This window comes from Chlorocebus sabaeus, chromosome 1, assembly GCF_047675955.1.
Source record: "Chlorocebus sabaeus isolate Y175 chromosome 1, mChlSab1.0.hap1, whole genome shotgun sequence".
NCBI lineage: Eukaryota > Metazoa > Chordata > Mammalia > Primates > Cercopithecidae > Chlorocebus > Chlorocebus sabaeus.
The window spans coordinates 118,465,173-118,488,520 of record NC_132904.1 but is presented as its reverse complement, the minus strand read 5'-3'; the positions used below and the strand labels follow the sequence as shown (position 1 = coordinate 118,488,520).

At 38.9% G+C, this 23,348-nt stretch overlaps 1 long non-coding RNA gene across 1 annotated transcript in view; it reads left to right on the top strand.

Moving 5' to 3' along the window:
- The window catches only part of LOC103248682 (uncharacterized), a 335,098-nt gene that overhangs the window by 60,357 nt on the left and 251,393 nt on the right, over window positions 1-23,348 (top strand). The window contains exon 2 of the long non-coding RNA XR_012094856.1: window positions 15,561-15,680. This is a non-coding gene — a long non-coding RNA (uncharacterized lncRNA). The remainder of the gene's footprint in view (window positions 1-15,560; window positions 15,681-23,348) is intronic.

Here is a 23,348-nt window from a genome sequence, read left to right as displayed (position 1 = left end):
CCACTCAACATTAACCAAAATCCAGGCTTGAGTTTAAACCAAAATGATTTCATTTATGGAGGAAAATTAATCTTATTATATGCTTTTCTACAGCTAAATATTTAGCTTTCCTTTTTTAATCACTATTTTCTTAGCTTCTTTCATAAAAACCACTGAAATGAACAAAGAACTGTACCGTATAGTTAATTTCAGTTCTAGTGGGTGTTGATTAAAATGGAATGTAGATTACATGTATGATAAACTCTTTTTTGTCAGCAGGCACTTCCTTTTAGTTCAGCTTAATGCATTTTATTCCCAATAATGCCAAAGAAACATATATGACTTAGAACGCTCCATACCTAATTATGTGGCTGGATACATTAATAACCCATAGCATTACATAGATTTGAGGACTAAACACAGATAAAAGCCGGAGAAGGTGCCGTTATTTGTAGCCAGCAAGTTGCATGATCCAGATGCTGGAGTATTTGCATGTCTTTCCACCTTTGTTCCTTCAGAAGCATTGAAGGTCTCAGCTATTGCTGACTAATTGATAGTTGTAGAAACTGCTATAGGCTTCTTAGATTAGAAATGCATGCAGACGTGTGTCTTGATTCAAACATTAAGGAATGCACACTCACTTACTTACACAGGCAGAAAGTCTTCATAGTAACAGAGGCATGATGGAGATAGCAGGACATAAAACAGAAAGAGAGAGAGAGAGAGAGAGAGAGATAGCTGGCAGCAAGTAGACTTCTGCAAATAGTTCTAAAATTCGTTTGCAAATTCAGAAGCCTTCAGAACCATCCAACAACTCAAACACTCTTTTTATTTCTTCTCTGCGGGAAGACTCCATCCAGGCTTTTTATTTTTTTTGGCAAAAAAAAAAAAAAAAAAAAAAAAAACCCAAAAAACAAAAAAATCCCCCAAAATGGAAAAGGTGAAAGCCCTGCCATCTTAGCTCAGAATTCATCTGATTTCCTTTTTTCCCCCCTGCCTTGTATTCCTCATTCCATTGTCCATGCATCGGATGGCAGACGTCCTTGCTCTTGAATGCGAGTGTCACAGCAGGAGCAGAAAGGGGGTTGAGGGAAGGCATTGTCAAAGCCACGGTTGTCTATTGTTTCTTCGCTTTCACTGCTCTTTTTTTTGAGGCTGTCCCTTCCTAGTGGCCTCTCTCCAGGAGGAGGGAAAAAATTGCAAGTTAGTAGAACGGTGGAGGCTTTTTTATTGCACACTGTTTTGATAAAGAGCTCAGCAATAGAGTCTACGAAATTAGGAAACACAGCAAAAGTGGAGGATTCTGATGCGAGATCGAGGGCAGGCTTTGGAGTCTTTGCTCCAGCCTACATACCAAAGGCAGTTTCTTCGGAAGAACTTCGGTGGTGATATTTGCTTTCCTGTTGCATTTTCATTTTTAAAAAATCATGAGAAGTCTTATTCATCTGTCAAGCTTTCCATTTGTTTATTTTTGTTCAGTGAAACAACTAGATGGAAATTGTGAGGAAGGCCAGGTCTGCTGTTTGTAATTTGCTCAAATGTTGAAATCAGTTCAGCCTAAATTGGTGATTGTCTTTTTCAGATCATTTATGCTTGCATGTGAAATTTCTGTGGTAACTCTCTGCTCTGTAGGGAAAAAAAAAAAAAAAAAAGGGTTGACTATCATTTGTGTGGCTGTTAAGTCTTGGTACTATGTTATTTTGTACCTTAAACATAGCTGTTCTTTTGAATGACATTTATGCATGAGTGATTGTCTTCTATGAACAGGCCAACTCCTGACAACTCCCAAAGTTTTCAAAGGTTACAGAGTTACACCCTCAAAACAGATTTTTAGGAAAGTATTTCAAATGGGAATTTGACATAACATGAAAATGTGAAGATCTCTTCCAGCAACTTTAACTTTATGCTATTTATATTTCTTCAAATCAATACAAGTGATTAAAACTGATTCTACCTAAAAAAAACAGAGAAGCAGATTAAATTTGAACTCCACCTTTAAATGATTTTGCTAAAAAACAAATTTACACATTTTACAAACTTAGTTTTAGCCTAGAAATATCGCATACCTATAAATGGTCCTCCATAGTTTTCTTCCTTCTAAATATTGTACTATCTATAAGTATCTAGACAAACTTATTCTAAATTGATCACTTTTCCCTTAAGCCATATAACATTTGGCTTCAGTCCAAAACTCTTCACTATTTTCAGAATTTGCTAAGCATTCAGCTTTTCAATTCTAAAATATATTTTTAAGTCAGGGGGGATATGTCTGCATGCAGAGGAGGAAATATTTTCTTTCAAGGAGCCATTCCATTTTATAACACATGCTGGTGGGTTGATGTTTGATGAGAACTCATGATTTCTTTCTTTTTCAAATAATAGTTGTAGTCTGTCTGTGAATGTGTGGATAGAATTACCTTTGGGTTCCAGAAGAAAACACCCTAAATTAGAAGCCTGAGCTCTTCCTGTATATGAACATCTAGTTTGGCATGCTGCAAATACATCTCTGCCTTTTCGTTCGCATTGCCTTGATTTAGGGTACTTGGGTCCAGCCACCCTGCCTCTTTCTTTTGTGAAAAGACATTCTGAAATGTCTTTAGAAAGCAAACTTCTCCAAGAAATGCAGAGCGGGCCATGGTTTGAATGCAAGTCTGAATTTAATTGCGGCCACCCTGGTAGTACACTGTTTAATTTCCAGCATGTGTCTAGATGATCCTTACAGCAACTCCAGGCCAGGAATTGTGAGCAAGGAAAATTTATCTGTGATAAAATTACATATTTTGTTGCCAAGGAACAGTCACTTGGGGCTGATTCAAAAGTCAAATTTAAACAAATGATTCCAAAGCTTTTGTGAAAGGAGAAGTTGGCACTGCTAACTTCTTCAGTGTATTTTGGACGGAGAAAAATGGATGGTCCCATCTTCTGATCAGTTATACTTTAATAAGGTGTGAAATGAAGGGGGAAGGAAGGAAATGGCTGAAATATTACAAGGCTGGGTAGTATTTCCACCTAAAATGCTAGAAGAGACAAAGAGGTTAATGAAAAGCTGAGTCTCTACAGTTGAAGCAGTCGAAACAAGTTCTTTTTGCACTCACAAATAGCGTAGTTCTCCAAGGAGCTGGAAGGAATGCTGACACCCTCGGGAGAACAGATTTGGAGGGAACCCCATCTCTTAGCCTGTGTCCTCTGCAGATATTTAACTTCTGGAACAACTTGAAAGGAACAACTCATCTTGTGGCCAAGGTCCATCCCAAGACGTTTTGAAAGCATACGTTCAAGTTCAGCCATTAATCCAGATATTTCAACAAGTGTCTGTAATTGCTCCAATAGATAGAAAACTTGTAAATCAGACTGAAGACTTAAACTTGGCATTTCTTAAAAATGACCACCTCCAATATTTAACATACCGAACATAATACAGTCAAAATATTGTTTGTAATGTATATCTTCTGAGCCCTAAAAATACAAATGTCTTTTAAAAAGAAAGGGAAATATAGCACACATTCTGGAATTTTGGAAGAACATGAAGCAGAAGATCACACATATAGGTAGACAGAAGATGAAATAGGACGAAACCATTCTCCTTCTCTTTACCCATAATGCTCTCAGTCTGATTTCAAATAATCACTAAGATGGCAGCACATGACCAAAAATACTACATTTATTTTCAATGGCCCCATTAATTGAAAAAGTTTTCTTTTTCAAAAGCATGTCACTGAGACTCTACAGTTAAGTAGCAGACACAGCTTTCAGAGCTCCCACTTTGTAAACTTTGTTGGATTTCTTTTTTTCACTCTGAATTGGGAGGACAAAGTTGAGCTTCCCCTTTCTGAATGCCTTCCACTTCCTAACTGTATGAGGCCTTCAGAGATAACATGCTCATTTAATTTACTTTGAGCCGGTTTCCTGGTAGTACTCATACAACATGTGAAAAGTATCAGCAAAACAGAGACTTTCTACAGTGCTAATCAACCAACTCAACAAACGATGCTTGTGATACTTGGGCAAAGAAACAGAAACCTTCTCGTGGTTTGTTAAAGTGAGCAAACGGGGAGCATTTGGATATCCTATTTTATATTCAAGGAGTTGGGGTTAAAAATAAGCAAATACGCAAAATGAAGACCCTGGTATAGAGAATGCTCTGACAAAGTTCTGTTTTCCTCCCTGATATTTTTTTAGTGTGTGGCAGGGATAGGTATTATTTCATTCATATAGACTGACATTTGGAATTTCCTTGAAAAATAACTCTATTATTTTTACAGGTGGTGTGTTAAGTAGATTATAAAACTTCCAAGCATATTCTAAGAGAAGTTATGTTGTAATGCACGGCTGATATTTATTTTATTGATATGTATTTTTAAATATTCATTCATATTCATTTATATCTATTCATTCCTATTAAGTGAATATATATTCATTTAATGTGAAAGTCTATGTAAAAGAAACAGTGATGACTTGGAGAAAATGCCCCCTCTACTCTTCTCTGTAAATCTGGAAGAATGAGAAGAATATATGCAAAATACCTACTCCACAAGTGCTAAAAAGAAAGTTTGTGGGCAGATATTAACAGGAATATCTCAGATTAGCAATTCTTTAAAAAGCTAGCAATGCCTCTCTAGCCTTCTTCAATCCCTTTTATTATCCCCCATTCCTTTGTGTCCTCTCGTTCTACCCTTGCCCCAACCACTGGCAAGGTAGAGCTAAAATAAAGGCTGGCAAGGAACACCAGTGCCCTTACCCAGTAAGATCAGAGTATCTAACTATAAATCAAGAACTGGCAGAGTAAATGTGATATATTCATATTATTCAGTTTTTTGAAGAAAACAGGTTATTGTTATTGTACAAAGCCTTTTTTCCCAAGAAATTAAAGTTATTTGACTCTCAATATGTATTTCATCATCGTACTCTTGGAAGGATGATTTTTTTTTTTCCCTGCCATGCGTAAGAGGAAACTAAAGATCGAAGACAGTTTTGGGCCAGGCACAGTGGCTCACGCCTATAATCCCAGCACTTTGGGAGGCCGAGGCAGGTGGATCACCTGAGGTCAGGAGTTTGAGACCAGCTTGGTTAACATGGTGAAACCCCGTCTCTACTGAAAATACAAAAATCAGCCGGGTGTGGTGGCATGCGCCTGTGATCCCATCTACTTGCTTGGGAGACTGAGGCAGGAGAATTGCTTGAACCTGGGAGGTGGAGGTTACAGTGAGCCGAGATTGCACTACTGTACTCCAGCCTAGGCGACAGAGTGAGACTCCATCACAAAAACAACAACAACAAAACAAAGACCGTTTTGGCTTACCTAAGATTAAGAAACATGTGGTGCTAGAGCATGTACTCAGACTAAGACCTATGCTCCCTGGTCCAGATCCCTATGCTAGCGTGCATTACTTTTCAAGGTTGTATTTGAGATTTTATAGGAATTCAGTTGCTGCTCTGGGCTGGTTAATAGGACCTGAGACCTGGACTGCCCTTTAAGAAACTCACAACCAAATAAGAAAGTTATTTCAATATGATGCCCTTTGCTGGTTTCAGGCACTTATTTCCTGGTAGAGAAAATCAACTTTTTTGCACATTTGAGACATTTTAAATATTTGTGAATTTTTATTTCTTTTATGTAAAACTGACAGAAGTCAAACGTAGGGATATTAGAATGAATAATATGAGAACTGCCAAAACTCCTTAAAATGTTTTGTTTTGTTTTTTTTCCCCGCTATTTACTAACCTGAGAAATGACTTGAAATGGCAACTCAGGCCTACGGGGTGTTGACCTTTACTGGGGCCTGCCCTTCTCTGACTAGGACTAGTGATTTTGAATATTCCATATCATCCTATTTTATATCAGTGAATTTTGGTTGTATAGGTAGTCAGTTGGGACCATTCAAGTCCAAAGCAACTTTTTTTTTTTTTTTTTTTCTCATCTAGTATCAGATTTTATAAGACTAATCTGGACGAGTGCCTCAGTTCTTGACTTTATTCCATTCCTCTCAATGGAGTCTTAAAATACTGCATTACAGCTAATCACATCAATGACCTCACTGCAGAGAGAAAATCATCAATCCTAGATCACAGAATTTTGGAGTAATCAGGACTCTGGGGACTTTTAAATAAAATCATAAGATGTGAATTAAAGTTCACTGATATCCCATGAGTTTTACTTTAAGTAAGAAGTGCAGCGTCATTATTTTTTGCCTCCAAGTAATTTCATACTAGACCTATCTGGAAAAACCCTTAACATTTTTTGACATCTCTGCAATTGTGATATATTATCATGGCAACCGTGCTTCCGTTCCTCCTCCCAGTTGATATGCTGTGATCAATGTTGAGCTTGTTCTTTTTATTTACATCAAGTTAATGTGATTTTCCAACTTCCAGAAAAACTACCTTCTCATTGGTTGCTCAGTAGCTAGCTTAATGTTTGGATATGGTGTCAGCTGAGTTATGCCCAGGCATTTAACAATGGTTGATTAATTTATAAACTTGTAAAAGGAGATTTATGTTATTTTATTTAAACAATGGAGAAAAAGGGAGCTTCTTTTCATGTTTATGCTTTAAAAAAAATAATAGTAAAACATGCTTTATTTTATGCTTAAAATAAAACGTATCACACAGTAGCATTGTAACTTTTATTTTAATAATGATGATGTGAGATTAGGTTTATTTCCACAAATATCCTGATATTTTCATTCACATAAAAAATTCCAAAACATTTCAGTTTTAGATAATGTTGTAAGTTTTCATCACCCAGCAGGTCTATGTATCATGAATGCATTGCGCAATGACCCAACCCTCAGTTTTGCTGGAACGGCACTCGTCTCATGAGTAGGCATTATTTTGAATTTTCCCGAAAATTTTATTTCCATGTCCCTTTTAATTTTTTTCTTTTTTCTTTTTCCTTTTTTTGAGATGCAATATCTCTCTGTCACCCAGGCTGCAGTGCAATGGCGTGATCTCAGCTCACTGCAACCTCTGCCTCCTGGGTTCAAGTGATTCTCCTGCCTCAGCCTCCTGAGTAGCTGGGATTTACAGGTGTGCGCCACCACGACAGGCTAATTTTTGTATTTTTAGTAGAGATAGGGTTTCACCACATTGGTTAGGCTGGTCTCGAACTCCTGACCTCATGATCTGCCCGCTTTGGCCTCCCAAAGTGCTGGGATTACAGGTGTGAGCCACTGTGCCCGGCCTTTAATTTAAAAATATTCCTAGACAAGGTTAATATGCCAATCTGGTGTGTATATATTGGAACCACAGGAGAGGAGGAAAGTGGCTAGTATGGAACCAGGTCAATAAGCTGAGATTGAATCAGTGACAGATCAATCTACTAGAGACTTGACTAATCATTGCTGAAATATCAGGATATATATACATGACAACAAACAGAATTGAGGTATGGCCATTAAAAGACTAAATCCTTCCTTTCCTGGGAACACATCTAAGTGGGACACTCCATCCTCTCACATGCAGGCCTAAATTTATTCAGGAAGATTTGATAATAATTTGTCAATTGACAAATATTGTTTGAATGTTTGCTCTCAATTCAGGGTTGGAGGAAGATGCTGTCAAAAATTTGAGAGTGGTAAAAGATGCCATAAGTGCACTCGGAGTGTTTATCATCTGCAAGGAAATGACAGTAAATTCAGCGTAGTTGTTCCAGAACACTGAAGAGTACAACCGTCTGCCAGGCAGTGTGCAATGTGCCATGGTAGGAGAGAGAGAAAAATACTGTTGCTGCCCAGAAGGAACTTGCAGTCCAGTGAATGATATAGACTCATAAGGAGGTAATTTCAATAGAATGTGCTACATGTAGGGTGCTGATGTGACAGATACAGCTCACTACCACTTGTTAGGGCTTGGAAAGGCTTCCTGAGAAGATGATGTCTAATCTGAATCTTGCCTAAAGAATTATTTATTTAGTGTCCATTAAAACAGTAGAATCTTTGCTTCATGCTGGGAAGCTGAAGGAGAAGGCCGTGTCTATATTTGAGGGGGATTTTTGTCTAATTTAAGAGACAAACAGGTTATAAAACACACCACGTACACACAGAGTGGAGTAGGGTATAGACTATAACAGAGGTCTAAAATTTGTTTTGGGAGACCAGAGGGGGAACCCAGATCCTTTTGGAGGGAGTTAAGAAAGGTGACCTACCCAAGCTGCTATTCAGTGTACTAGCACTGTGAATAGAGTGATATGAAGATACATAGAGGAAGGAGTGACTAATTTTGCCTGGAAGAGGGTAGAAATTTCTTAAGACTTCGTGGAGGAGGTGGCATTTGATCTGAGCACTGAAAATTAAGTGGAATGCTCCCAGGTAGGAAGAGTGAAATGAGAAAAGAAGAAAATCCCAAGAAGATGAGACAGCATGAACCAATGCTTGGGGTTGTGAACGGCTCTTGTGTATTTAGAGAAACAAGGCCTACTTTCATTTGGCTGGAGCTCGCGGGGCACTGATAATGGTTTGGATGTGTGTCCCCTCCAAACCTCACATTAAAATGTGATCCCCAGTTTTGGAGGTTGGGCCTAGTGGGGGATATTGGGTCATGGCGGCAGATCCCTCATGAATGGCTTATCACCATCTCCTTGGTGATGAATGCACTCTTGTTCAGTTATTTCACATGTGCTCTGGCTGGTTAAAAGAGTCTGAGACCTCCCCCTTCTTGCTCTTGCCATATGAGGCACCCGTTCTTCCTTTACTCTCCACCATGATTGGAAGCTTCCTGAGGCCCTCACTAGAAGCAGATGCTAGCACGATGTTTGTATAGCCTGCAGAATGCTGAGCCAATTAAATCTCTTTTCTCTATAAATTACCCAGACTCAGATATTTCTTAATGACAACACAAATGGACTAACATAGAAAATTGGTACTGGGAGCAGGATATTGCTATAAAGATACCTGCAGATGCGGAAGTGACTTTGGAAGTGGGTAGTGAGCAGAGGTTGGAAGAGTTTGGAGAGCTCAGAAGAAAACAGGAAGATGAGGGAAAGTTTGGAACATATTAGACACTAGTTAAATGATTGTGACCAAGGTGCTAATAGAAATATAAATAGTGAAGGCTAGGCTGACAAGGTCTCAGATGGAAATCGGGAAGTTACTGGGAATTAGAGTAAAGGTCACCTGTGTTATGCTCTAGCAAAGAACTTGGCTGCATTGTGTTTATGCCCGAGAGATCTGAGGAAGCTTGAACTTAAGAGTGATGACCTAGAATATCTGGTGAGCAGCAAAGCATTCAAGATATGACCTGGCTGCTTCTAACAGCCTATAATCATATACAGGATCACATACAGGAGCATATAAATGACTTAAATTTGGAACTTTAAGTTTAAAAATTTGGAAAATTTGCAGCTTAGTCATGTGGTAAAGAAGGAAAAAACCATTTTCAGGAAAGAAATACAAGTGGTCTGTGGAACAATCACTTGCAAGAGAGACTTGCATGACTAAAGTGGAGCCAGGTGCTAATATCCAAGACAATGGGGAAAAGGCCTTGAAGGCATTTCAGAGATTTTCTAGGCAACCCCTTCCATCACAGGCCCAGAGGCCTACCCTGCCACTCTGGAAAGTTGCTCCTTGCATCCTAATCACACTGGCTCCAGCCTCAGCCCAAAGGGCCACAGGTACAGTTCAGGTCAAAGGTCCAGCAGGTGCAAGCCTCTGTAAGCCTTGGCAGCTTCCATGTGGTGTTAGGCCTGCAGGTGCACAGAATGCAAGAGTGAAGGCTAGGCAGCTTCCATCTAGATTTCAAAGGATGTATGAGAAAGCCTAGGTACCCAGGCAGACGCCTGCTACAGAGTCAGAGCCCCCATAGAGAACATCTACTAGGAAAGTACAGAGGAAAAATGTGGGGTTGGAGCATCTACATAGAATTTCCATTGAGGCACTGCCTAGTGGAGCTGTGGGAACAAGGCTGCTGCCCTCCAGACCCAAGAAAGGCAGCTTACATTCTGAGCCTGGAAAACTTGCAGGCACTCAACTCCATACCATGAGAGCAGCCATGAGGGCTGCACCCTGCAAAGCCACAGAAGCAGAGCTGCCTAAGGCTTTGGGAGCCCACCCCTTGCACCCGTGTGCCCTGGATGCAGGACATGGAGTCAAAGTAGATTATTTTAGAACTTTAAGATTCAATGACTGCCCTGCTGGGTTTCAAATTTGCATAGGGCCGATTGCCCCTTTCTTTTGGCCAGCTTCTCCCTCTTGCAATGGGAATGTCCACAAAATGCCTCTACCATTATTGTATCTGGGAAATAAATAATTTGTTTTTGATCACAAAGGCTCATAGGTTGAAGGCTCTCATCTTCAGATGAGATTTTGGACTTGGGACATTTGAGTTGGCACTAGAAGATGTTAAGACTTTGAAGGACTATTGAAAAGTGATGATTGAATTTTGCAGTATGAGAAGGACATGAGATTTCAGGGGTCAGGGGAAAATGATATGGTTTGGATGTTTGTCCTTTCCAAATCTCATGTTGAAAGGTCATCCCCAATGTTGGAGATGGGGCTTAGTAGGGGATATTGGGTCATGGGGATGGATTCCTATTGAATGGCTTAGTGCAATCCCTTTGATGATGGGTGAGTTCATGCTCAGTTAGTTTACATGAGATCTGGGTGTTTAAAAGAATCTGAGACCTCTCCCTTCTTTCTTTGAGTCCTATTCTAGCCATGTGATATGCCTGTACCCACTCCACCTTCTGACATGATTGGAGACTTCCTGAGGTCTTTACCAGAAGCAAATGCCAGTGCCATGCTTCTTGTACAGCCTGCGGAACCATGAGACAAAGAAATCTCTTTTCTTTAAGAATTACCCAGCCTCAGGTATTTCTTTATGGCAATACAAATGAACAATATAGGCATGGAAGAAATTGAAGAAAACAAGGTCAAGAGAGTGGCCTGGGGCAGAATGTGAAAGCCAACCTGAAGAAAGGCAATGAGGAGCCTTTATTGATTCACTGGAAGTTTTGAAAAGTAACTTGGGCAGGAGGGGTAGGAAGGATTGGAAGGAGAAAGATTAAGACAGTGATTCTCAACAGGAATGGGAAATCTATAAGAATAACCTGAAAAGCTTTTGCAAAATACATAAGGCTGTTTTTTCCTCCACTCTTCTGTCTCCTTCAGCCACACTTCTGATGCGATATGGAGTTGTGGGAAGGTAAGCATTTTGAAAAATGCTTGCTAGGTGATACTGATAAATCCTTCCCTCTACCACTGCTTTAATTTAGCCAAGAGTTACTTAAGTAAGGCTGTGACAACAGAGATGATAAAGAATGGATTTGAGAGGCACATGAGTTGGAATTATATAGGATGGATTGGATAAGGGTGTAATGGAGAAGGAAACATGACAAACAGGTGTTTAGTTTGAGTGACTGAGATACTATAAACTGAAATGAGCCCAAGAAGAGGAGTAGGCTTTCTGAACATAATTGTGGATTCTACTTGATACAGGTAGAATTTGAAGTCACTATAGGCAGTTGATAATATAAAGAATTGGAATTCAGGAGAGCTTAAAACCACAGATACCCAAGTCAATTGTGAAGCAATAGACAGTACCGTAGAAGTATTAAACAATGGCAACAGAAAACCAGAGGCAAGGGAGATCTGTATTGTCTGGAGCAGACAGATAAGTCTTCTTGGATAAGTGAAACTTGAGTTGCATCTGAAAGTATTAATAGCTTATTCAACTTTGAGAGATTAAAATTGGAGATCATTTGCCAAAAGGTATGGGTGAGAAAGAAAAATGCTGTTTCAAGAGGGCAGGATAGTAATATGAACGACTTAATAATAAAAACTAATATACTTCCCTTTATTCTTCACTCCCAGTGGGAACTATTATTATTCACAATTTATAGATGAAGAAATAGGTTCAGAGAGGTTAGATAAATGGTCTGAGTCATTCCAAGTAGAGCAGTGTCCTTGAATCTATAACCTTTAACTCCAGACTCTTGTAATCCATAGATTGTATGTCATTAAAGGCAGGATTTATTTCTTAATTATTTTAATATCCCTCATGGCTAGTATATAGCCTGAAAATAGACTCTAAGTCTCTAAGTACATATTTTTTGACATAAACTGAAAATTATCAGTTCTTTTGTGCATCAATTTAAGTATTTATCATTTACACTTAAGACTAAACACAGAAGTGAAACATTGTAGGACTAGAAATTACCTTAAAGATCTTCAGATCCAACTGACTCACTTTATAGAGGAGGAAATTAAGGCCCACATAAAGGAAGAGACTTACCTAAAATCTCACATGCAGTTATCAGCAAATCTGGAGCAAAATCTATGCCTCAACTTCTCAACCAGGACTTTTTTTTTGCATACCATTCAATCTAAGAGCACCGCATTTACAAAGTGTGAGACTGTCCTCTTCTGAACTCTCCAAAGTTAGATGGACACAAAAAACATAGAGAGGCATAAGAGGCAATTTGATAGATAAGAACTCTTGGACTATTTTTTTCAATCAGCAGTCTAATCATTGGATTGAATAAGAGAAGGCTGATACAAGAATCAGACACAGGAATTCTTGAGCAATTCGTCTGAGAAAAGAACAACAACAATGGTTTGAAGGGAGGTAGTATATTTTTCAATGGATTCTAACGGCATACTATGGAGTTACCTTTGTTTGTCTTGCTATCTTTTAAATGTAAAACACAGTCTCAGCTACCTAAGGCAGATGAGAAGAAATACCATCCCTGGTCCCTGGTCCAGGGCCAACATACAGAACCCTGAAGGGCACTCACAAGCTGTGCAATTTGGAGGACTCCCACTACTCTGCTCTCCCAGGCTCCTCATCTGTAAATGAGAGAATTAGATTAGATTTATCTAGCTTTTGTTTCTCACTTCCTCTCTCAAATAAACCCCTGCCCAAAGATAATGAGCCTATTCCTACCAGCGAGTGAGGTGAAGAATTAACTTGAGGCTGTCTACACTGTCATGGATGATGGCTCCTAGAATTAACTTGATTCTTTTCTACACCAGCATAGTTGCTGGCTCCTAGGCTGGGCAGATTCTGGTCCTGCACCAACCCTGACTGGTGACCTTCTTGCTCTATCACCACCATGTGGATCTAGGTGGCTTCTTTGGTCCCTTCAGCTCAAGATGCTGGTTGATACTCAGTGAAACACCACTGTTCACAACAACAAATTGAGTGTGAGGAACCTGATCTTCTCACCAATTTCCTGCTAACTTGTCCTCCAAGTCTCAACTCAACACTGTCTTTTATAATTTACCTCCTCTCTACATTGTTGATGAGACCGCAAACTGGCCTCACTCTTTATCTGCTTATCCTGTTCTGCCCTCAGTCTCCATCTTTTTTTAATGTCTTTTTTTTCTTTTAAAAATTTTCTTTTTTAAATGTAGCATACCATTAATGAAACAATTTTACATTAAGTTGAAACACTGGCATTCATTTTTGGTGTACAGTTTCTATAAATTTAACACATGTATAGATTGATGTAATCATCACCACTAACAAAATACAGAACATATCCAAAACTCCAAAGAATTCTTTCATGCTATTTTTTTATAGTTATACCTTCTATTCAGCCCCAATCTCTGGCAACTGCTGATCTGTTAAGAATGTCATCTAAATGGAATCATATGCGTGTAACTTTTGTTTTAAGAATGGCTTCCACCACTCAACATAATGCCTTTGAGATTCATCCCTGTTACTATATGTATTCATAATTTCTTCTTTTTTACCCCTGAGTAGTATTCCATTGTATGGATATACCATACTTGGTTTCTTCATTCACTGATTAAAAGACACCTGGATCGTTCCCAGTTTGGGGTGATTATAAATAGAACTGTTATTAATATTCACATACAAGTATTCAAAAAGTTTTTCTAGGGTGAATACCTAGAAATGGTTGACCCCTTAGTTTTGATTCCTTCTCACTTTTGAATCTAGGTTTGCCTCACCCCTGGACTAGTGATACTGAACCTGTGCTGCTGCTTTGCCTTTTCCTCTGATGAGCAGTCCCTGTCTACCAGTTTTGGTTCCATCTCTTTCATCCCATCACCCTCTTCTTTCTGGCTGGGAGCTCCAAGCACATAGTAAAACCAAAGCCCATTTTAATTAGTCTAAATCTTTTTCAGCTGTAAATTTGCTATGATTTGGATTATTGCACCGGTATTGTAGTACCCTCTGCTGGCCGATTCACAAAGATGGCTTTATGCCTGTGCTAGAGGAGAAACTGTAGGTACAATAGAAAAAAGAAAAATATGATGGGAGTGAGGAGGAAGAGCGGTGGCGAACTACCATTGTAGTGACAGCCTGACTGGGACACTCCATGTATTTGGTGCTACACATATAGATAAATGCTGCAATATTTTTGTGGAACCCTACAATATTGTGCTTGTCTTCTCAATTGTAGGCAAAGATGGGCTGTCTGGAAAGCTGGACTCAGCCTGGAGCATGTTCCCCAGATTGCTATTTTGTGAAGGCTTCCGCATACAAATGACTCAGATCCAAACATTCAAAAATGATCTTGGAGGGCCATCTGGTTCTTGCTGGTTCTAAAAGCTTCATTCAGCCTGGAATATGGATCCAGTACAAAAGATAGTGAGAGCTGTTCATTGAGGTTTAACATGTTCCACTGACCGAGGCTAGAAGTTGGCTTTTAAAAATAGCCAACACCGACGCTCCAAGGGCCAATTGCTGATGCTTGTCACAGGTCAGAGGAACTCTGATAAATATTTAATTGATGAGGATGTGGTTGTATGGAGGTTTACACACACACACGCGCGCGCGCACACACACACACACAGAGAGCAACACAATTTTATATCATTAGAAAACACCTTAATTTGTTTGGGTGTCTGACACAGTCTGGGAATGAGGCTGAACCAGCATGTCAGGCAGTGAGAAACCGTGTAATTGTTGTGATGTGTCATTTTTAATTGGTGACGACAATACTGCCAACCTTACCGTTTGGATCATGGTGCTGATGGATTTGCCATTTGCACTAGCTGGCTGCTTGCTTTTCTGATCAAATGGCTGCCTATTCTGTGGCCAAGGGACAGGGAGTGTTTTCTATTTGGGAGGCTCATGAGCTGCATGAGGATGGGAGACTACAATCTCAGTCTTAGTTTCTGGCTCCAACCAAGTTCAGACAGAGATGGGACATCTCATGAGGGGGACACTGGGCATCAAGAGAATATGGATCAAAGACAGTCACCTCATTGGACAAAATGCATGAAGTGGCATTACTTGATTCACTTTTTGTTGCTATGAGCTTTGGCTGTCTCGCTGGAAAGTGCTGTGAGAAGAGGTGTGTGTGCTTTCTTCAGCTTATGCAGACGACACCAAAATATATCCTGTATAATGACATTGTCATTCATTCTTTATGCTTTGTCATACTCTAGGATGTAAGATTATCAAATACAGGGATTATATCTTGTTTACACATACCCCTAACCTCACATAGTATCCAGCAAAGAGAAGACATAGAAGGAGAGCTTGTTAAATGCTCTGAGTAAAGGTGTGGCTTTTTAAAGGCACTGATAGATTGGATGACATCTATGAATGTTGGGGTCATGGGAAATTTTTTTACCTGCATCTTAGATAATTGATCTTTCTGTATTCACTCCCAGTGAAGATCCTGGTGTTACACATCCAATTGTTCACCTCCTTCCAAGACTATGACATTCCAGGAAACCTCCAGTCCTAAGAGGAACTGATATCTACAGTAGCTCCTCGAGGAAGTACAACCGGTAAGTCCTTACCAGTGAGTTTAACGTTTGTTTCTAAAATGTACCAAATAACAACAAAGATCCCCCATGCCTGTCAAAGAGTACCCATGCCCCTGCCACATACCATGAAGCACAACCTCTCAATGGTCAATGGCAAAAACTAATGTTTGTCTGTCCTAATGTGTATATTCTATAGAGATAGAAATGGCATTTAAAATGATTTTTGTTAATGGAAACATTTAGCACTATTGGTTTTATAAAGTTCTAGTGAGCTTTATGGTCTCCAAAAAAGACTAGCTAGGGCTCTGCAGTTTACCAGCTTCTTTCGACAAAGCTTCTACTCTTCTACTCTCAGTATATCATATTATACTTTCAATGGAATCTGAAGATTTCTTTTTGAGTAGATTTCTATATGGGTTCCACCTAATATCGTCCCTGGAGACCTATGCTGGCATCTGGTGAGTTTAATAATGGTGATTGTAGTACTTGTATATTTTTAAAATTTTGGTAAAAAAATACATAACATAAAAATTACCATCTTAACCATTTTTAAGTGTATGTGCAGTAGTTGTAAACTAATTCACACTGTTGTGCTAGCATCACCACTATCCATCCACAGAACTCTTTTCATCTTGCAAAACTGAAATTCTGTACCTTTTAAAAATGTTTATCCATTACTCCATCACCTCAGCTCCTGGAAACCACCGTTCTATTTTCTATCTCTATGAATTTGAACTCTAGATACTTCATATAAGTGGATTCATACAATATTTGTTGTTTTGCGATTGGCTTATATAACTTAGCATAATGTCCTTTAGGTTCATCCATGTTATAGCTTGTGTCCAAACTTCCTTCTTGTTTAAGGTTGAATAATATTCCATTGTATGTGTATACCACATTTTATTTATCCATTCATCCATCCATGGACACTTGGTTTGCTTCCATTTTTTAACTATTAAGAATAATACGGCTACAGATCTTTCTTTGAGTCCCTGCTTTCGATTCCTTTGGGTACAAACTCAGAATTGGAATTGAGAGATCAAATGGTAAATATATTTTCAGTTTTTTGAAGTACCACTACACTAGTTTTCACAGCAGTGGCACCATTTTACATTCCAGTAAGAATTTTAATTTTTCCATATCCTCATCAATACATATCAGTTTCTGTGTTTTTTTTTTAATGGTAGCCATCCTAGTAGGGGTTATAATAGGGGTAAAGTGATATCTCATTATGGTTTTGATTTGCACTTCTTTAATAGTTATGCTTTTTTTTTTTTTTTTCTGTGCTTATTGGTTACTCGTGTATCTTTGGAGAAGTGTCTATTCAAGTCTTTACTCATTTTTGAATCAGGTTGTCTGGCTTTTTGTTGTTGAGTTTTGGTAGTGTTTTATATATTCTGGATCCTTTATCAGATCTGTGATTTGCAAATGTTCTCTTTCATCCAGTGAGTTGTGTTTTCACTCTGTTAATTTTGTCCTTTAGTCCACAAAAGCTTTGAACTTTGATGTAGTTTATCTACTTTTTCTTTTATTGCGTGTGCTGTTGATGTTATATCCAAGAAATCGTTGCAAAATCCAGTGTCATGAAATTTTTCTCCTGTGTTTTCTTCTAAGAGTTTTATAGTTTTAGATCTTACATTTAGGTCATTGATCTGTTTTGTTTTACCCCACCCTAGACTGTGAATTTCTTGAGCAGAGAGACTGTGGCTTTTCATCATTGTATTCTAAGCACTTAGCATCTACCTGGCACATAGTAAGTGCTCAGTTAATTTTAGTTGTATGAAACAACTTCATCAGATATAATGGAAATAAACCAAAGATTATATTTTTAGTGATTCACTAGCTTAATAATAATTAATTATAGCAGTTTCAAAATTTTAAGTGCTTTGACAATCCACAAAGAAAGGTCTGAATTAAAAAGGCAATGCTGCTTTCAAAGCTTTGAAGGATTGTTTGGCATTTTATTTATTTACTTTTTCCCGAGGATGTTTAATGAAATATTTGGATATTTGTCATAATAATTGTGCTCTTTTGGACTTAAGTGCCTTTACCATGGGCTTTGTGCACAGTTAGCTCTGTGGGGAAAATAAAGATTTTTGCCAAGGAAGATTGTTTCTTTTATCCACACGTGGGTCCCTGAAACTCTGGGCAAAGCATGAGGTGAAGAGCTGGCCATGTTTGTTTCCTGTCTTTGGGTGAGTTATTCCACATCTCTGAGTCTCCCTTAATTTCTTCATTTAGAAAGCAAGAGGGGAAAATTAGAACCTGTACATGATTCCTTCTAGTTCTAAAATTATGAAATTTTAGCTGTTGGTGACAAGACAATTCTAACAGGAGTAGAAATTCAACTGTTTCTGGGAACAAACAAAGACAAGGTTTACCACAATCTTATCTCTCACAGAGAAACTTCCTACCACAAAAATAATCAGGATAGTTAGAGGGAAGGCTGTGGATCAGTCCTCAGAGTTATATTCCTGCTTTTGCCAGAAGTGCTTGTGAAGAAGGGGGTTTTAAAAATAAAATAAAATTACTATTATTGTTGTTGTTGTTCTTGAATCAAAGGACAGCTCCACATTTTCAACCTCTCCAGAGTGAATTGTCTTATACATACACACACACACACACACACACACACACACACACACACACACACACACACACATATATGTGGCACGACCAGTTTAAAAAATAAAAGAGCTCTTGGTATCATTACTAGTTAAAACTATTGAGGCCAGGCACGGTGGTTCACGCCTGTAATCCCAGCATTTTGAGAGGACGAGGCAGGTGGATCGCTTGAGGTCAGGAGTTCGAGTTGGCCTGGCCACCATGGCCAAATGTCATCTATACTAAAAATACAAAAAAATTAGCTGGGTGTGGTGGTGTGTCCCTGTAATCCCGCTGCTCAGGAGGCTGAGGCAGGAGAATCGCTTGAGCCTGGGAGGCAGGGGTTGTGGTGAGCTGAGATTGCACCACTGCACTCCAGTCTGGGCAACGGAGTGAGACCCAGTCTCAAAACAAACAACAACAACAACAACAACAATGAGTACCACCCCCTACCAGTCCCACCCATACTCCATATGCCCCACATGTTTTGTGAGCCAGTTTCAACCATGTTTGAGAGAGAGTTACAACTACCATCTCCCTGATGGACACCTCTGCAAGGAGCAGCCTGTGGTATACTGGTATCTGATTCTGGGGTCTCTCTTCTACTATGGCCATTATTGGATCATTCTGAGACTGGGTATTAGGCCATCTTTACGGTGCCAATTAAACAGCAAGTTTTAGCAGGGGCATCAGGGAGATCTGTGTTCTGACCTCTGCTCTTTCTGTCTATGTGAAGTTTGGGTATGTGACTTATCCTGCTGAGAATGGGTTTCTACAAGTCCAAAATTGTAAGGATTTTATCTCTTGTTTTATATGACAGAGATATATAAAATATTATAGAAATATATTTTATATCTATAATATATAAAAATTATATGTAATATATAAAAATATATTATATATGTAAAATATATGTATTATATATATCTATAATATATAATTGATATCTATGACATATGATATATATGATAAATAATTGATACCTGTGACTTATGATATAAATGATATTAATTGATATGTATCAATTATATATCATACAATGTATCTCATATATCATATAATATAATTATATATCATATTATATATAACTTTCAATCTGTTTCATCATTGAATGTAATAGTAACACTGATATATATCAATTATATATCATATTATATATCAATTATATAATATACATTGTAGATATATAAAATATATAATACATCATTTTATGTAATATATAGTAGATATATAATATCTATCTGTATTGATTATATATATGATTGGATTGCTGAAAGAAGGGGAAAAGCAGAAGGTACTAATTTTTCTTTAGCGTCTTCTATGTGCTAGTTACTATGCCAGGTGTTTACATAAATTATCCTGTTAATGCTCAAACTGCTCTGTGAAGGAGCCATTGCTGGGCTCATCTTAGGGTGGGATGATTGATGCTCAGAGAGGTTAAGTGACTGATTTAAAGTAACACAGCAGATACATAGAAGAATCAGAATTTCAATGCATATTTGATTGGCTGGATGTAACACCACTGATCTTTCTTGCACATCCATATACTTTGACACAGTACAAAGCTGATATATTCTACACTCATGGGGACCTACTTCCCCCTCCTCCCACGGCTGAAATTGCTAATTTGCTTTCTTCTTTTGGAGTTTCTGAGAAAGAGAGCTCTTAACCTTTGGTTTTTACCTTTGCTGAAGAACAAATGACACCTATTTTTCTCAGAAGTTATGTTTTCTAGAGAAAAAAAGCAGCTTTTGGTCTAATATGGGAGGCAGACAATTGCTCCAAAGATAAATATTCAAACATAAGGAAAGCTTCGTCTGTGATCCTGCCTTGAAGTCATTTTTCTCCCTCTTTTCCTTTTTTAAAATTTACTCTCTAAAAACTTATTCTCTTTGGGGCCCTGGTAAGTATGATAGTGTCCAGATTCCCAGTCTGGGGCCTTGGATTCACAAAAGGCCAAGTTGACGTTCATTCTGCATCTGGCTTATTTGATGCCAGAGGAGCACCGAGGTCTCCTGAGAGAACCAGGAGAGATTTGCCTCCTGCAGAGGTTTGGATAAGCCCCAGCTAATCTCCGTGGCTTCTTAAGGGCACACCTGCTTGTCTGCCAGCCAGCAGCCTCCTCGTTCATTTCCCGTGGGATGGCTGGGGTCAGAGGGCCTCCAGAAAGCCTTTTATCTTCCCCCGCCCTACCAGGCCCCCCTCAGCAGCACCTGGGTCCACACTTAAGACTTCCTTTGAGAAGAGGTCGAGATGTTGTCCCTCCCAGAATGGGGGCCGGTGCCCTTTTCCTTCCCTTTGAGGCGGCTCGCTTGTTCCTTCCTTCTAAATCAGAGTTTGATTCAAACTTTATCATGCATGGCTCAAACTTCATCCCGTGGGGGCTAAGCTGATCTGAATTAGTTTCTGGGCTGCTGAGCTAGGGACATGTAGTAGGTGTTCAGTAAATAAAGATGACGTCTGATTATGATCTGCTTGAGAGTTCAGGAACAATACACTGTCAACTTTCAATCTGTTTCATCACTGGAATGTAATAGTAACACTGATAATATTGAAATGTCAGAGAATTGAAAAGTCACTTTTGTTTAGCTGTGGGAGGCAGCGGTTCTCCCTCCCTCTTTTCCCAAATCATATCTTCCTTCTAAATTATCTCTAGAAGTGGTTAGTAATTAATTGTAATTATTAGTAGTAATAATACTAATTCTACTAGTATTTAGTAGTATTGCTACTAAACTAGTGGTAATACTAATATTACTACTGCTAGTTATCTTTACTAATAAAGAGAATTAATCGTAAATCAGAGTTTGATTCAAACTTTATCATGCCTGCAACAAACAGTAGTAAAGTAATCATCTGGCTTTACAATATCTTTACTAATAAAGATAATTAGTAGTAATTATCCTCAGAAGTGATTGGTTTGTTTTCTGTGAGCATTCTGGTTAATATGGGTGGTCAGAAACCGCTATTTGGCATAGGAAGTTTCTAAGGATTGTCTTCTTTCTCTGTTTCTCTTTCTGTCTCTCCCTCCCTTCCTTCCTTCCTTCCTTCCTTCCTTCCTTCCTTCCTTCCTTCCTTCCTTCCTTCCTTCCTTCCTTCCTTCCTTCCTTCCTTCCTTTCTCTCTCTCTCTCTCTCTCTCATTTTCTGTACATAAAATAGAGAAGGAATATTTTTGAAGAGGGTACTACTAATGGTAATTTGTATGAGAATGAGGCTAAAAAATCAAATTAAGAAAACTATAATCTTTTCTTCCCTTGAACTCATCAGTTGTTGTACAGGTTTATCATCCCAGTCTCTCCTAAATCCACTAATATTTGTTGAGCTTTTAGTCTAAGTCCCTGGGTTGAGTAAAATGCAATGATTCCAGCCCCATGGAAACTTCATTTTAGCTGGTAAGATAGGCCATCGGAGTTATGTGAGAATTAATTGCTTGTAGATTGATGGCATGATGATGAATTTGAGTGTTAAACAAGGAAGGGGGATGATTAAAGAGATATCAGTTGCTCTGATTATGGATCAGGCATGAAATCAGAACTCATATATGTTTCATTTATCTTTCCTAAAACCATGCAAGATAGACAGTATTATTCCCACTTTATAGAGGAGGAAATGGAGGCTCAATGACATTGAGTAATCTGGCAGACTCATTGCAGAACTAAGACTATAATCCAGATGACACAATTAATACTTGAAACTCAAGCTGTAATTTGAACCTGGCACTGGATCCGAACAACTCTTGAATTCCATCCTGTTCAATCTATAAGCAAACATGGCTGTAACTGAGGCAGAGAACTTGCGTAGGCGGTCATTCTTGATATTAATACTCCAAAGTGATTTTTTAAAAAGGAGAATGAATGTAAAAATAATTTACCAGCTAATTGCTAACTTTCCCTTTCTGTCTGGATTGTTTATGTATCAGGGTATGTGGTGACTTGAAACTATGGGTTTTAATTCTTTTAGCTGGCGTGCTCTACCTCTCCCTCTGCCTGCAGCGTCACCAGTAGCATGCTCCTGCTCCCCGGAATGCTTTGGCGTTGTCTCTCCTCTGATAATGTATATACAAATGGAGCCTCCGCATCACCCTTTTCCCCAGCGAAACACGCAAACAGTGCGCAGACAGACACTATCTAGGAGGCTGCAACTCAGGATCATAATATTGTAGCAGAAAGTGGAAAATAAAACAGCCAGTGCTGGGTACAGGATAATAGCATAATAGGATAAGTGCGAGAGAGTCAGGAGGCGGTAATGGCCCTGGAGATGGAGAAATTCTGGGAAAGTAGGACAGCATAAAAGCGGAGACACCATCTGTGGGATCCAGGCAGTTGTGAGTGACTCTGAATGACACAATATGGAGATCTGTTCAACAACACAACAAATAGTAGTAAAGTAATCATCTGGCCCTACAATTGTTAGACATTCTTTGTTTGAAATGCCACCTTCTCAGCCACGAATACCAGTGTAGCCATGGTTATAAATGGCAAGGCTATAAATGGCCTCTTCCTCCAACCAATTCAGTTTGCAGAAAGTGAGAATAAGAAATAATTTCCTCCCTGGATGGACTCTCCCCCGGACTACAGTGGACACTGCACATGCCCTCAATCCATCTTATCCAAGTATAATAAACAGATACGCAGTTTAGTAAATCTCTCTGTCCTCCTTCCCCTACCCTTCTTAGCCTCTAGTAACCTCTGTTCTACTCTGCTTCTATGAGAGCAACTTCTTTAGTTTCCGCATATGAGTGAGAACATGTGGTGTTTAACTTTCCGTTCCTGGCTTATTTAACTTAACATATTGTTCTCTAGGCTCTCATCCATGTTGCCGCAAATGACAAGATTTTATTCTTTTTTTATGGCTGAATAGTATTCCATTGGGCATATAGACCACATTTGCTTTATCCGTTCATTTGCTGTTGGACACTTGGGTTGATTCCATATCTTGGCCATTGTGAATAGTGATGCAATGAACATCAAGGTGTAGACACCTCTTTGACATATCAATTTCCTTTTCTTTGGATAAATACCCAGTAGTGTACCAGGTATGGTGGCCCACGCCTGTAATCCCAGCACATTGGGAGGCTGAGGCAGGTG